Raw genomic sequence first — 17,268 nt, 5'->3', positions numbered from 1 at the left:
CTACCTCACCACATTTGAGACATTACTTACCTTATCTGTTATTTTTATCATTAATGATGACGGCTAAGACAGACTTAGTGCCTAGTGTGAACCCAACAAATATCTGTGATTTTCCAGAGTTGTCACAAAGAAACTCACTATCACGAAACCGGCAGTACGCGTGAAAGTCATCAAGTCCTTTACAACACCAGGAGCTCAGTTTTTGACCATTGGAATCAATAGCAGAAAGCCACACATTGTTGAACTTTGTTCTGCCACCAGGCATTTTTCAAACAAAGCAGTTATAATTCAGCAATTTTTTCACTTATGTGGAGTAATCCTGCAGTTTTTGATTAAAAAAAAAATGATGTGTCATCCATGGGAACACAATACCTATCTAAAATTTATATATTTGGTACCAAATTACTTAAAATACTAACTAAAACAAAAATGCTAAGGTAAAGAATATTTGTAGGAGTGGCAAATGCAACCATTTTGAGTCTTGCACCCTCAGCCACCTCTCTGCAGACAGAATTGGCAGCACATAAATAAGGAGTTAGGTAGAAATAAATCAATGTGCATATGTAGAATATTTAAAGACACTTGCCATTTATGTAAAACATCAACTTGATGATGTGAGCATCTCCAAGTTTCAAAGATGATCATTCAGGTGTGTACAACTTGTAAGTCAACCTCAATGCATTTTCAATAGGTTTATACAGAATAGTATTATGTTGGGCGCCACATGCACTATTTTACTAGATTTGATAGAATGTATGCAGTAGAAAACCATGTAACAGTTAATCAAAGAAATAATATTTCAAAATATTTAAAAGAAGCTCAACAAGCAATAGAGGTCAAAAAAAAAATACTTTTTATATCTATTTTTGTTAATTTAGAACATCCAAGTCATTCTGATGCCAGCTTTGCACCAAATCTCTTTCTAAAAGCATATAAAAAGTATGATTCCATTTTTAATTTTGTAACACATTTTGGCTTCACCAGCAAAAAATAGGAAAAATAGGAGGTTTCATCTAAAAAATAGCAGAAAATAGGAGAAAATAGGAATATGCTCAAAAAATAGCAAACAATAGGAAAAAATAGGAACTGGACACCCTGCACTAGCTTGTTTTCTTTTTGTTCCTTTAGACATTTTTCTTTGGTGTCGATAATTGACTGTATTTCTTGTTCTACTTGTTGTTTGTCCCTATCCGTCCAGTCCTCCATCTTCTCGAGTGACTTGAAAGTGTCAGCTATCACAGCAACGTTTTGTGCCACCTGCCTCTCTTAGTGTTCCACGACACATTCCATGAGCTGCTGTAAGCAATTGCTTAAAATATCGTTTCATTTGGTTTCGAAGGTTTTGTCTTCTTGGCCTGTCATTGATCGCAAGTCAATGGTTTATCCTTTCGGAATAATATTCTCCTCCATGCATGTCTTCAGGAATTCAATGTGTAATTTCATCATGTTTTTTTCTTTTAGGGAATACACTTTCCATCCAAGCTCTGTTGGTTTTTCCGTCGTGTGAGGGTTCCTCGCTGGATTTGCTGTTTCAATGAAACTAGTGGATGGTGTAGCATCATCCTCGCTGCTTTGCTCGTGCTCATCCGTGTGCGAATCTATTCCTTTGTTATGTGTCTGGTTTCTCTTTGTATTTCTCGTTTGTCTTGTTGAAGCCATTCTATAAAATTACATAACTCGCACAATGGAGAATGGGCTTCCATTTTCAATGCTTTATTATATATATTCTGTCACATACTCCAAAAGGTATCGAAATCCCTGTAAACAGGACATAGAAAGTGTATTCATTTTTACAAAAAATGATCAAGGCTGCACTGCAGTGAAAATAGCAGACTACTATGGGGTGCTCATTATTTGAGGAATGTCACAACATTCTTCCCACCTGCCTGAAGAAAGATGTTTTACTCCTGTCCATCACCAGTTCAACTTATAGCTGTCAATGTTAAACATAACTTTGCATTCATCAAAAAAAGACCCATTGATGCTAAGATACAGGGTGTTGCTAAAAGGAGGCCTTCGGTAACCCAGCAGCCCAGTCCTGATTCCACCAATTTTTTGTCTTGTTCAAAACAGTACCTATCATTGCTTGAGAATCGTCCTTTCTCGGGTCATCTGAAGAATTAAATGACATGCTGCAAATGGCAAACAGATTCAAAATAAGGGTCATCCATTTTTCATGTTGAGCAACATCTACAGGATGTGTCATGCATGTGAATTTAAAACTTGGAAAAAAACTGGAAAATCAGGACCAGAAGCTGCAGGATTTGGCCCGCTTTTAGTAAAATGCAAGAAAAGAGGGTGTATTTCCATTAACAAACTTTTCATTATAATTTTTGCAGTCTTGTTTATAAATTCCTCCCTCAGAGAACGATCCAGTTAAACCTAAAAAAGGCATATTACAACTGAAAACCGGTAGAAACCCTAATTTGGTGCATGAAGTGTTGAATTGCCCACCTTGTGGATCCAACTTTTCAAAGTGTCATGAGTCACTCAAAAATTTACTTGTGTCACACAACTTTGAACGAAGAAGCGTGACTTGGTAAAGGAAAATCTTTAAGAGATATACTTGTCAGAACAAAACTATAACAAAAGGGCACTATAACTAGAGGTCACTCTTCACACCAGGAGCTTATGAGTTGTCTGGCCTGTCAACACTTTACTTCACTTCGGCTAAAAAAACATGTACATGTATGTCTCAATGGATATGATGGCTTTCCTTGCTGATGAATACTACCTTCAGAAATTGTGATGTCATCCACATACACAGGGGTTCCATTAAGATTTGCAGCAGGAGGGCATCAGGATTTGGCAGCCAGGCATATGGTTAAATGTCTTCTTTATTAATAAAGTTGCCTGGTGCCTGGCTCTTAATGAATCCCCTGAGTTCATTTTTCCTTGGTTTCAGCCCACCTGAGGTAAACCCAGTTAAGTGTATACAATGTAGATATTGGTTGGGGAAAAAACTAGATAAGGGCTTTGAATGCATACCACAATCTGTATATTTACAGGGGATGTGCATAAGCTTCATCATTCTACTGTTTTTTTTTTGTTTCCAGTGGTGTCCTTTTTAAACTTCTGGATACGCGAAGCGTAGAAATGTGTTTCTTGCGGGGACTCCGATATGCAAATGTGTCACTCACTCACTCACTCACTCACTCAGGTGTAGACACTGTTCGTAATTAGTCGGCCCGAACGAGAGCGCCCGAGGCCGACGCCATATTGGAATAGTAACCATGCAGTCAGGGCGAGCCTTGCTATCATGTTTGCACGGTTACTACTCAAAGGATGTATCGCACTAACCCGAACTGATGATTTTGTAGCTTTTACACGACCAGTAATGTTAGGTGTTTTGCTAAACTGAAGTGGAGTTGACTATGAATGTTCGAATTAGCACTATGGCCAACTTGAGCACTGAATTTCATGAGCATTTGACTCATCCAGGCGTTCAAAATGACCAGGAGATGAGCATTTGTTTGCTGGAAAGTGACCTACTGATGTGGTAAGCTTTGATGAGAATGTGTATTATTCGAGGACCTTAATGAACTTATATGAGCGAAACGAAAACTTCTCAATGAACGAAACCAGGACAAACATCGGCACCATTATGTGAAGAAGCTAGTCATAAAAGGGGATAAGTGACAATTTTGGTTGCTTTTCTTTTTTCTTGCTCCAAATTAGCTGAATTTTTGCATGTGGTCTTCAATGTAATAGAAAAACGTGGTTCTGTATTTTTGTCGCTGGTTTTTGCTTTGTTTTCGAGTTAAAACGTATGCAAAAAACTTGGCTTTTCCTAGCCATGTCTTTAGGAGTTTATTTGTTGAACAGCAAACAGGCAGACTGTTTATAGTGTATGAAGTCAAAACCAAATCCCACAGCATATAGAGCGGAAATCTGGGAACGGATTGTTTACACCGGTTATTGTGACGTGAACACAACACGTGAATCGATCGAGCGTCAAACGAAATGCCATCAAACAAAAAAGAGATGTGCCGCATTAGAGCTCTGTCAACTAATATCTTAAGCATTGTTTTAAAGTACCTTGTATGCCTGCCTGGTGGTTGAGAGGCATCATAAAACGTCAATAGACCCGTAAGTCATCAGCACGTTTTAAAGAATCAAAATGTGTTCTGAAACTTCGAAGGCAGCTGATATACCGTAATCGTGTTATCGGCGTTCGAAGTCAGATCGAGCCAGGTAGCAAAGTCCAAGAGCAGTTCTTGCCCAAAAAAATACCCTCTGGTGAGTTGTGGCCCATTTGCCAAGCGTTGCTAGCATCAAAGTTTGGAAAGCGAGAACTGGTTTTAGAGTGATAAAATTTGTCTTGTATCGACCGCCATGTTTTCCCGCGCACGAGGTGTACAGACCCTTCCCGGCATGCATTGCGATTACGTTCTGCGGACGTTTCTCAAACTGGTAACTAGATTTAAACATAATAATGGCCAGCAAGTGGCGATCGATTGTAACAGATCTGTGATATTTTACTTCAAATCGGCATGATTTGTAGTGTTTTGAACTTCTGGGATCAGGGGACATGCAGATGTATGGAGACCCATACGTTGCATAGAAGGGTTAATCTGTTAATCTGTCAGCCCTATTTATAGAGCGTTTTCACGTGGAGTGATCAAATTCTTAAATCCAAAACTAAACAGCCACCAAAGTTGTTATCCTCTCCAGGCATAAGAAGTACCAGCGCATTTTGAACTTCGAAGTTATGGCTGTGCGTGACATAAAGCTACGATCGCGTTTGTCAAAAACTATGTATTTATCTCGTGATTTTTAGCCATTTAAGATGTTGCCGTATTTGGAAAAGTGCTTATTGAAACGTCTTTTTGTTTTATTTTTATTTACACCTTTTTGGACCTGAAATCGACTTTTTTGAGCTTATATGTTGCGTGAAGTTACCATTTTCAGGAGCCCATCGTGGGCTCCTGCCATTTTGCTGTTTTCTCAGCGTCCAAAATTAACTTTTTGAGGCAGGCGCCAACTGGCGACTGAAATTTTTTTTCAGTTGCCATATGGAAAAATGTGGTCGCCAAAAAGTGTCAATAGAATTTTTCCTTTGCAGCGAAACACAAACCAAAATTTTTGGTCGTCGGATGGAAAATTCTGCTCGCCAATTTTTCTGTTAAGAATCATAACGAAGAGAACGTGTTTGGGGCTGCAATGATGGCGATTTTTCCGCTAATGATAAGATTAAATACAAACACGCTGATTATTTATACACCTACCACTGAAAACCCACCATGAACGAAGCGAATGCCGGCCATATACGCAGTTTCGTGCGACTGCCAAATGTTTCAAGTCAATTTTGTACCTTCTCTTGTCTCTACCTTTTGGAGAAGAAAATTATGTACCTGACTGAAAACTGCCGTTTGGTTCTTTGTTCTATGTGCAAAACGATCTTTCCTTTTGCGTTCTGTCAAGACGATAGATGGATCGCCATGTTGAATATCGAAATCTTTCAGTAATTTCTTTGCGGATGTTCCGTCTCCACTTTTTAATAAATTACGGAAAGAGTTCAGGACATCTTTGGACACCACATCATCTGAGTAAATGTTCATGGCGAAAGAACGGATGTGGCCTGTGCCTGCAATACGTATGTTATGGGAAACCGCTGGAAAAACATGGCGGCGAAGCTTCGCACTGATCGTAGCTTTGAAATGTTGTGGTAGATTTATAATAACACGAAAATCGGTTTTATACTTCAAAAGCAGCGGAAAGGTAAAAGTAAGTGACCAATTGGCGGGCGGCTTTGAATTTTATTTTAATCGATTTGGCTGAAAATCAAAGTTTGTGTAATTATCGTGGCTTGAAATAGTTAATCGCCCGCTGGTGACCAGCTGTGAAATTCTGGTCGCCAGTGCAAAATTTTTAGTCGCATTGGTGACCAGGAAAGTGCAATTTCGGACCCTGTTTCTAAGTGAAACCAACATCCTTGCCGTCACACGTTAACGTCAAATCAACATTTTAAACTATTTAGACCTGAAATCAACATCGAGCTTATACCTTGCATGAAATTACCATCTTGCTGTTTTCTAAGTGAAATTAACATCCTCGCGGTCAAGTGTTAACGTGAAATCAACATTTTAACCTATTTAGACCTGAAATCAACATCACTGAGCTTATACGTTGCGTGGAATTACCATTTTGCTGTTTTCTAAGTGAAATTAACATCCTTGCGGTCATGCTTTAATGTGAAATCAACATTTTAGCCTATTTAGACCTGAACTCAACATCATTGAGCTTATGCGCTGCATGAAATTGACATTTTGCTGCTTTCTAAGTGAAATCAACATCCTTGCTGTCACGCATTAACGTCAAATCAACATTTTAACCTATTTAGACCTGAAATCAACATCATTGAGCTTATACCTTGCGTGAAATTACCATCTTGCTGTTTTCTAAGTGAAATTAACATCCTCGTGGTCAAGTGTTAACGTGAAATCAACATTTTAACCTATTTAGACCTGAAATCAACATCATTGAGCTTATACGTCGCGTGAAATTACCATTTTGCTGTTTTCTAAGTGAAATTAACATCCTTGCGGTCAAGCTTTAATGTGAAATCAACATTTTAGCCTATTTAGACCTGAACTCAACATCATTGAGCTTATGTGCTGCATGAAATTGACATTTTGCTGGTTTCTAAGTGAAATCAACATCCTTGCCATCACGCGTTAACGTCAAATCAACATTTTAACCTATTTAGACCTGAAATGAACATCATTGAACTTATACGTTGGGTGAAATTACCATTTTGCTGGTTTCTAAGTGAAATTAACATCCTTGCCATCACGCACTAGCGTCAAATAAACATTTTAACCTATTTAGACCTGAAATCAATGTCATTGAGCTTATGCACTGCGTGAAATTGACATTTTGCTGGTTTCTAAGTGAAATCAACATCCTTGCTGTCATGCGTTAACGTCAAATCAAACTTTTAACTGTTTCTAAGCTGAAATTAATACATTTTTAAGGTGACGCCTTGTAAGAAAAATCAACATTTTGCTGTATTTTAAGTGAAATGAACATCTTTGCGGTCGGGCGCTGATGTGACAACAAATATAAGTTTTTTGCATGCGTAATGTCTCACAAACAATGCAAACCTTAGCCAAAACACATACAAAACATTGTTTAAGACACCTAAAAAAAACACATGCGAAATTTGAAGCTTTTTTGACAAAGTTCACTTTTGAGCAAAATACCTAATGCCCATTTTCCACTGAGACCTTCTCATAAATGAAACCGGGCTTTGTTATAATAAACCAAGCCGATCCTTTGTTATAATAAACCGAGGTGAGACTTTGACTAATAACAAAGGCTCACTTTGGTTTAATATAACAAAGGTCGGCTCAGTTTATCATAACAAAGGCCCTGGCTTCGTTTATCTGAAGGGCTCGGCTGAAGAAAGGCGTTAGGTATTTTTGTCAAAAGTGAACTTTGTCCAAATTTCGCATGCAGTTTTGTTTAGGTATGTTTAGCAATGTCCCATAGTTTTTCCGCTAAACTTTGCTTCGTTTTCTGGATATTGCGTATGCAAAAAACCACTCGGTTTTCCTAGCGGCGTCTTTATAAAGTGAAGCAAGAACCAGCAGCAAAATAACAGGACCATGTTTTTCTATTACATTGAAGACCACATGTAAAAAATTCAGCTAATTTGGAGCAAAAAAAAAAGAAAAGCAACCAAAATTGTCACTTATCCCCTTTTATGACTAGCTTCTTCACTTGTCGTTACAATGCTGGTATAGAATCAGTCTGGTATTTAGAAGATAAACAAATGCCAACAGGGATCAAACTGGTCTAAGATACACACTGGTCCTTACAGTGCTGGTATAGAATCAGTCTGGTATTCAGAAGTAAAACACATTTGCTTTTAAAATTTGTTTATCTCACCAATCAGTTGCGCCATTCTTTAGTGGTGCACCCCTCCTCAGAAAAATCCTGGATCTGCCCCTGCAACAGAGATCAAACTGGTCTAAAATACACAGGTTCTTCCAAAGCTGGTATAAATTTAAATCAACTTGGTATTCAGGAGTAAAACACAAATGCTAACAAGGATCAAACTGGTCTAAAATACACACTTGTCCTTACAATGCTGGTATGCAATGTCATGTAGAATCAGTCTGGTATTTAGAAGAAAAACACAAATACCAACAGGGATCAAACTGGTCTCAAATGGACACTGATCCTTACAATGCTGGAATAGAATCAGTCTGGTATTTACAAGAACTGGTGAGTCAATCTCAGATAGTGCTGAGTGCAATTTACGGCTCTGATACAGTAATCACATAGGTCCTCACCCACACCGTTCTCTCCCTTGGCAGTACAGTCAACTAGGCCTTTTCCCCTTTGCAGAATACAAGCGGACAAACACTTGATAACACATAATCTTAGCATGGTGTATGTTGCACGTTTGTAGTTTCTTTCAAGGCCCAAAAATACCTTACAATTAACCCCTTTGTTCTTTATTTGAACCCTGGCAAACACACACTAGTTACAAACAGCAGACAAAATTTCTTGAATCGAGCTAGAGGTGATTCCAGAAGATACGCAGTCACAGTAGCGTTCTTTGCACTAAAAAAGGGAGAACTAACGTTACCTGAAATACAGCTAATATCCCTGGTCAATAGTCCAGTTCTGGCCCAGCAACACTACGGTAGCATTGCGTGACAGAGAGAGGACCAGAACTGGACTAATGGCTGACACTGAAGGCTAAATGCACATGCGTTTTGAGCAAATAGACCATTTTACAGTTGTCTGCTCAGTGGCGTGGCCTTTGGATGGCAGCAAAATGGTCTATTGCTTCTGCTCTTAAAAGAATAGCACCACAAGGATAGAGAGAGATTTGCGAAAACATAATATCGCTTTGTCATGTTTTCAAGAAACCAGTGCAAGTATGACACGTTTTGCGTAGTGCACTCGGGTACCTACCCCACCTGGGCTCCCTTCCTACAAAACTAATTGATTAATTTAAATTAATTGATTAATTAATTTATTAAATCCATTTTGAAATCACTGGCTATCCTTGCAATCTGATTGGCTCTCAATGGTGCAATTTATTCACGAATCGCACTATTTTTTGCTCTAAATCGCATCTTTTTCTCAGCCATTGAGAATGGGACAGTAAAACAAAACAACAAATCAGATTTTAATATTAGTTTAAAGTAAACAATAAAATTTCAGGAAAATGAAAGGCAAAAAGCCATTGTGTGGAGAATTTAGCAACTAGTATTGCCAAAACTTTGTTGTTATTGTGTTTTTTTCCAAAAAACTTGACGAATGTAATTAATTACCGTTTCTAAATGACGATTATCAGCTCCTTCAGGCTGAACACCTACTTTAATGGAAGTTTCCAACTTTCAGTGGCCATTTTGATGAATATTTTGGCGATTTTTCTTCAACATCTGCTCAAAATCCGTATGATACCGAGTCCAGTAAAACATAAACAAACGAAAACCACACAACAACAAATTCAGGGCCATCTCAAGAAGGTAGATGTTTCCAGGTTTCTGGTAGTTTCAAACGGAGCAACAAAAGAGCTCAACCCTGTCGCTGTGAATAAACATAGTCAAAATACACCCCACTCCACAAAACAGTGAATGAATGAACGTCTTACGAAGCTGGTGTTAGTCCCGCCATCTTGGAAATATCTTGAAACAAATGGCACCGCAAGAACTTGACAAGGTCCTGAGTATTGAGTCCTTCGCTGAGGTCACAAAAAGAAACGGAGATGATAACGCGCTGGACTCCCTTAAAATCATGCCATTAAACGGTATGAAAGGAAAAAAACGTACCATCCACTGGGCATCGTGCACTCGAGGGAGTTTCACAACTCAAAAGAAATCCATCGCAGAATTACGCAGGATGCACCCTCAAATTCCTTCTCCAAAGACAATGAAGTCTCAGCCTCAACCACAGAAGAAAGACCTTCCATCATTGATTCAAGCGACGAGAATTGAACTTTTATACCTGAAGCAGACTATTTTCGTTCTGACTTCAAAACCGTTTGTTTCTTTGTCATGCTCGGATGAGTTTTCGTCACATGACATCGTTTTGCATACTAAATGAGACGTAAAGGCGTTTCCGGTTCCGCTTTTTTTTTTTAACAAACCGGCTACTGGAACAATACACCAAAAGTCTAAAAATTAAGGCGATAAAATTGTGCGATTTCAAAATGGATCTAATAAAGTGGCAATTGAACTTCATGTCGTGCAATTTTGGTCTGAAATCATACTTGTGATTTCAAATCGAACTCACGCTACGCGCTCGTTTGATTTTGAAATCACGCGTATGATTTCAGACCAAATTGTACTCCACTCAGTTCAATTACCATTATTAATTAAACAAACATTAAAGTTAACACCTTATGGCATTAGTGCATTAAATGGCTTTACAGCACTATCGTGTGACTGCCTTAGTGAACAGCATTCTCTTAAACCACCCCAATAGTGGCAAGTGCACTCTGCACTAAAAACAAATGCCAACAGGGATGAAACTGGTCTAAAATCCACACTGGTCCTTACAATGCTGATATAGAATCAGTCTGGTCTTTAGAAGAAAAACAAATACCAACAGGGATAAAACTGGTCTAAAATACACATTGGTCTTTACAATGCTGCTATAGAATCAGTCTGGTATTTAGAAGAAAAACAAATGCCAACAGGGATCAAACTGGTCTAAAATACACACTGGTCTTTACAATGCTGCTATAGAATCAGTCTGGTATTTAGAAGAAAAACAAATGCCAACAGGTATCAAACTGGTCTAAAATACACACTGGTCTTTACAATGCTGCTATAGAATCAGTCTGGTATTTAGAAGAAAAACAAATGCCAACAGGGATCAAACTGGTCTAAAATACACACTGGTCTTTACAATGCTGATATAGAATCCGTCTGGTATTTAGAAGAAAAACAAATGCCAATAGGGATGAAAGTGGTCTACAATACGCAGATCCCTAAAATGCTGGTACAGTCGAACCTAGATTATCCGGAGTCGATCGGACTAGACGAAAATAGTCTGGATAATTGAGGGTCCAGAGAATCGAAAATGTAAATATTAATGAAGAACAAAATTGTTAAAATAAAGCAAAATTTAATGGTGAAACAAGACTTCTACAAATCGCTTAGAAAACAATATGATCTACTGTACATCTTGAACCACTTAACTCTGAACCAATCAGAACTAATTCGAGTGTTCTTCATTAGTTATGACCCATGTGAGCACTGCTTTTGCTCTTTAAAAACAAAACAAACTCGCTCTTGAGTGCACTTTTCAATGCTATAGTTTTTTTTTAAATATTGCTATGGATCTTGATCATGACTAATAAATATTCGTGACAAAATTGGGACTAGAGAAAAAGTCGGGATAATCGAGAAATGTGGATAATCGAGGTATGGATAATCAAGGTTCGACTGTACAACAACCAGGCTGATGAATTAAGCCTGAAGTTTTAATGTATGTACTGTATATCTGCACTTGGCTTGGCTTGCCGAGTAGGCCCTTTTAAATATTCTCCCACTATTGCAACCTTTTCCCCTTTTTCACTGATTCAGTCTAAAAGCTGATGAATACATGTTTCACAGCACAGTTCAGTTTTCCCGATGTAATATTTTCAGTAAAGATAAACAATGGATCTTTCCTGAGAAGTTTTTCTGGAAATGCTTGTTGGAAATTTTCAAAGGAACTTCTGAGGGTTACAATGATCCTGTTTTGTGGGTTTGGCTTAAAATTATTTTCACCCCAATTCTAAAACAACACACACATGTACTCTCTTGTCATATTTTTTGGCTAAATACCCTGCAAAAGCTTCCACTGTGGACCTTTTGAGGTTGAACACGTACACCCTCCTGAGAGGTGCCAAAACCGCATTTTTAACCCCTAAAAGGTACAATGAGCATCTCCATCCTTTTTATGTGGGAGTCCCCCCTGGGTTTCTGTAGGCTGCCTTGTCGCAAGACTTACTGGGCAGTTCTAAATTGAGTTTCATTGGTTGGCGGCATGACAACCACTTCAGTGCAGCTTCAGCGCAATGCAGTCCAAAACCTGCATGTATTTTGTGAAATTCTGTCAAGGCTGAAAACTTGAGGATTATTTTTGCATGAATTACCGCTATTCAAATGAATTGATAGGGTATGCACATTTATTACAGAGCTCCATTAATTGGTAACTTGATGATGATACCCTGATTCCAATCGTCAGGGATCTTCTTTCAACACCATATGGGACAGAAGGAAAATCCCTGATGACTGCTTTGAATCTTTTGTTCTTTCACTTTGCCAGCTATTGAGATAAGCTGTGGGAACACGAGCCAGAGGCGAGTGTTTCCACAGCTTTTTAGAGTTCTCCCAATCTTGCATGAGTGTTTCTACAACTCAATAGAAACATGGAGAACAGGTTTTCTATTTCTTATAGAAAACACCACGACGAAAAAAGGGAAAACAGTTTGTTAACTTGATTATCAAAGTGAAAATTCTCTTTGCTTGAGTCATCATTACGTCAACAGCTTGTGCTAGTTCTGTGTTTCCATCGAGTTATAGAAACACGATTTTTAACCAATCAGCGCACGTATTTTCTTAGGACTGTTTTCTAATTAACAATATATGAGACTTAATAGGACACTAAACCCTCGTGAACTATAGTTTTGTCACATGGCATCATCTGTTAATGTTTTACAAATATGACCTACAATAGATTGACTTGGACCCAGATTTAAGATTAATTTGAGCATGAACAGTTATTCTTAAACACACGGGTTCCCAGAACTGTATAAGGCCCGGGTCGCACTAGGATCAATTTTGTTTGTATGAGCAATAAATCTGTCAATTAGTAGCGTAAAATAAGTGTGACCCCAAGTTCCAAAACCTACCAAATTTTTGCGGATTGTCAAAATCTCGCCATTCTTCAAAGGACCAATCCACACTAGCAAAAAAGTTGTTATTTAGACATTTTCTGTCATCACCAACACGCTACAAGTGTGGATGGTTTGTCACGTCTTGACAAACTTTGGCCAAGGTGTACAAATCTTCAAACGCACCACTGACAAAATTTGTCCGGGGTAAAAACTGGACAAAATCATTTAAATACCAGTAAACAAAATTGTGCCCATCTCGTCCCTCATTTGTCAAAAAAGGTTTTAACGGTATAAATTTGGTGTCTGAGTGTTTCTCACACGTGTTGCAAAATTAGATTTGAACAAAGTTGACGACCTTCACCACAGTCAATGTGAATGCAACATACGAGACAAAAATTCTCACAAAATTTATCCTTGGATTTTGTCACGGACAATTTCAATTTTGTCTGCTAGTGCAGATCGGCCCTTTAAAGAAGCCGAAGTGCTGCCTCAGAGGCTTCCAAATTTTGGCAGAGCAAACAATTTTGTTTTTTTAACTAATTATATAGCAGTCAGTTAATCCAGTATTGTCAGCACAGCTATTATCCTTTAATTTTTGAAAACTGTCCAATTTAGGATTTACTTTGGACAGTTTTCAATAATGACTTTGAGTAAAAATGCAAAAAATGTCCAATTTGGGGAAAAAATAGGACAGTTTGTCTCAATGAAATTAAGCTATTAACCTTCCGAAGATTATCAAAGGCCACACGAAACCTTCCAAAGATTTCCGAAGATCACTCAAACACTCCTGAAGATTTCCAAAGATCCCCTGAAAACTTCCTAAGATTTCCGAAGATCACCCGAACAATTCCAAACACTCCCGAAGATCACACTAACACTTCCGAAGATTTTCGAATATCACCCGAACAACTCCAAAGATTTCCAAAGATCGCCCTAACACTTCCGAAGATTTCCAAAGATCACCAGAACACTTCCCAGGATTTCCGAAGACTTGTGACAATCTCCGGTGACCTCCGAAGGTCACTGGATATTTTTGAAGCTTTCCCGAGTTTCGGAAGATCGAGGGCCCAGTCTGTTTTTCTTCAGAGACAGTTACTGTAGTTTCCCTTGCAAAGCTGTAATACCTTGCAAGCTATATAATTAATAAGTGACAGGACTACATGTTTGTCCAATTTGGAAATAATTGGATCCAACAGCCAATTTGGACTTGGCCTGCGGCCTCCTCCAATTTTGGCTGTCCTCTGAATTTTTTTCATCCAATTATTTCCAAATTGGACAGCATGTAGTCCTATTACATATACAAATTAACTGTCACATTTTTTACAACATGTCTGGATAAAATTATGGCAAGAAAATAACTTTGACGGCTAGTCCAGTTTGGCATGTGCGATGGCGGGACAAAATCATTTTTTAGCCCGGTCTGTCTGACACTTTTTACAGTTATTTTGATGCAAACAAGGAATATGAGTGGCGTTTTTATTCAAATTCTTATGACTCGTACCCTGGATCCGGTTAATTACTGGCAGCAATTTCAAGAGATGGCTTCAGCGAGATAATCTTCTTCGATCGCAAGTGGCACAAGCAACAACACAAACACAAGCCCAGCAAAACTATATGCACGTCCAATTACTGGGCCAAAAATCACAAACTGCTGAAGAGCAGAGAGCCAAGAACATGCAGGGTAAAGAAAAATCTGCGAGGAGTTAATTGAGAAGTATAGATCTTATGACATATATGTCAATCAGGAACGTTTTGGTTCCAATATGTTGGTCTAATGCGACCACTGCCAAAATTTGGAACTTGTGAAATTTTTGCCAATTTTTTTCCTCGCCAAAAATGGAAATATTTGAAATTGCACTAGTGAGACCAGGCCCTTACTGTCAAGCGAAATATCGGCATAACATTAAGAAAACAAATTCGTTCCTTCCCATTAAAACGAAAGCTATCCGGTATGCTGAGGCCCAGGTCAAACGTCGAACTTCCCATGGGTCGAACTAAACTGAGCAAATTAAGTTCATTCCGGCTTATTGTACTTTCCAAAACGGTACTTTGCGAAACGAAACGAAACCTGTACCTTGCAAAATCAATATCTGTACTTTCCAGAAAAGGTTTTGTGAAGAAGCTTCTGCGAACCTTCTATTCTCCCACATCACCACCATGACACACGTTTTTTGTCGACCGACCGCGACCAAACGCATTTCTAATCACGCTTGTCAGTCTTGAAAAAGTGGCGGCGTTTTCTTTATGGCTGTACCTTGCCATGGAGGTAAATTGTCATTTTCTCGAAAACGACTTCGGTGACCTATTATTTTTTTCCTTTTGTTTTCAATTGAGTAATAAATTTATCTATACAAAATAAATATGGACCAATTTTCAGTGTAGAACAAGAACCAAACCTCTAAAACGTGAATTTAGCACACAATCGATCGTGACTTTAAGCTTCAGTGCTTATCAGGATTTATTGGGTACGAAAGAGGTGCTGTTGTTCTTAAACGAACATGGGAACCCCTAGTGTTTATTTCAAAATTTCAGTTCTTATAATATAAACAATCAATAGGCAAAGTTTGACAAAAATCTCAGTGCAGGCTCTATTTCAGTGTCCAGATTGACCTTAGTTCATGATAAGTTTGATGTTTGCACTGCCCTGGGCCTAAAACATTCAAATGATTAGATGTGCCACTTACCAATCATCATCGTCTCATTGCCACTTCATTGTGAAAATTTACACCGCGAAATAATCTATGGGCGTATATTTTTACCTAGAAGATCCGCAGTTAGTCTGATGCCGACCGATTACATAGCCTAGTTTGGATTCTAATCACCAAACGCGACGAGTTCGGTGGTTCTCAATGAACCTTTTGAAATCACAATCCCATAAAACAGTGCGCGCAGTGCAATATTTGCAGAAAGAGTAGCTTGCCAACAGGCTCCCGACGAGAACGGAAAAAATTCCGGTGAGCACGAAACAGATGAATTTGGAGAGCAAAGCAATCGAGACGGGGACAGGGGCTTCATTCAGGCTTACCGGGAGCCTGCTCGCAGGCTACAGAAAGAGACAAAGTTGTTCAGGGGTTGTTCATCACCATTCATCACATAACTGGGGCACAGTAATCTCTCGGAGTATTTTTGATAGTTATAAAGAATATAGTTTGTCAATTTGCCATCATTGTACAACGATGAACAACAACTAGACAACTTTTTTAAGCAATGACGTCATCGGAATCGCTTATAGCTGGCAAGCAGCATTCCTCTTAGATAAATGATGTCGCGCAAGATTTATTTACTTCCTGCCCATTTTGACCCCTTGTGCGAAGATAATCTAGGGGTGGTGAATGCTAAATGCAAGACTTTGCAAGAACGCGAGCCTAGCATTTTTCTTTGCAAGCCCGAGACATTTTGACTCCTTCAATTGCGAGACCAAGACTAAATACAAGCTCGCTGGAGACATTAAGTAACTGTTCAGAGGTTCAGACGTCATTTATAAAAAAAGCAAACAAAATATTACTGCGAGACTTTCTTAGCGTGCAAAATATTGAGACTGCGAGACGCGCATAACCGCTGAAACAAGACTGCGAGACCCGTGAAATTAGACGAAAACTTTGCGAGACCCGTGGTTTTTGAAGACCATTCACCACCTTTTAATCTTTTAGCTTCTTCTTTTGAGGAATGGGTGTTTTTTTCGATTGAATTACTTTAAAGCGCCCTCACAGTTACACTGCAAAACATTCGTTTTCGGACGTTATCGGAAAGCGCGATCCTCGCGTGCTACAGACCTTTCGTTTGGATATCAACCGTCGCTCGCGTTCACAAAAAATACGACCGTTTTGCAGTCCAGGTGCGAGAAAAAACCTCTGGTACCCAGGGTACCTGCATCGCGAAGTAGCATACAAATCCTTGTTCTCAGTAGACCTCCAAGGAAGAAAATGGGGTGATCAGAAGTCGCTTTTGAAATCTCTGGGAATTCTCATTGGGTTTTGACGATTTTCCCATGGAGCCCAAATGACCTCAGGCGTCGACCTACAAGGAGTGACACCGAGAAGTGTTCAACAAAACTAAGGCGGGGGTTAACATGAAGGCTGTATTTTGGCTGGGTATAATGCAAATATCTCGTTCACTTTTCAAGCAGTCAAAAATCTCTCTGCTCATCCCACATGTCTACGTTTTGGGCTGTATTGTAAATTTTTGGGTGATTTTTTGGTATATTTGGGGATAAAAAGTTGTTGTCAAAGGATTAGTAAAATTTATGGAAATAGGAAATTTGGAAGATTTGATGTTGCTTTAAAATGTTATTATTATCAATATATATTGCATACGTACTTAAGGAGAACATTATGCAGATTCTGTTGACTGTACAACTCGAATTCGAACTGAAACTTTCACTACAACATTACACAGCCCTGGTATATTCCAGATCC

Source organism: Orbicella franksi, chromosome 10 (genome assembly GCF_964199315.1).
Source record: "Orbicella franksi chromosome 10, jaOrbFran1.1, whole genome shotgun sequence".
NCBI classification, from domain to species: Eukaryota; Metazoa; Cnidaria; class Anthozoa; order Scleractinia; family Merulinidae; genus Orbicella; species Orbicella franksi.
The sequence above is the reverse complement of the archived record's forward strand: the minus strand, read 5'-3'. Positions refer to the sequence as shown.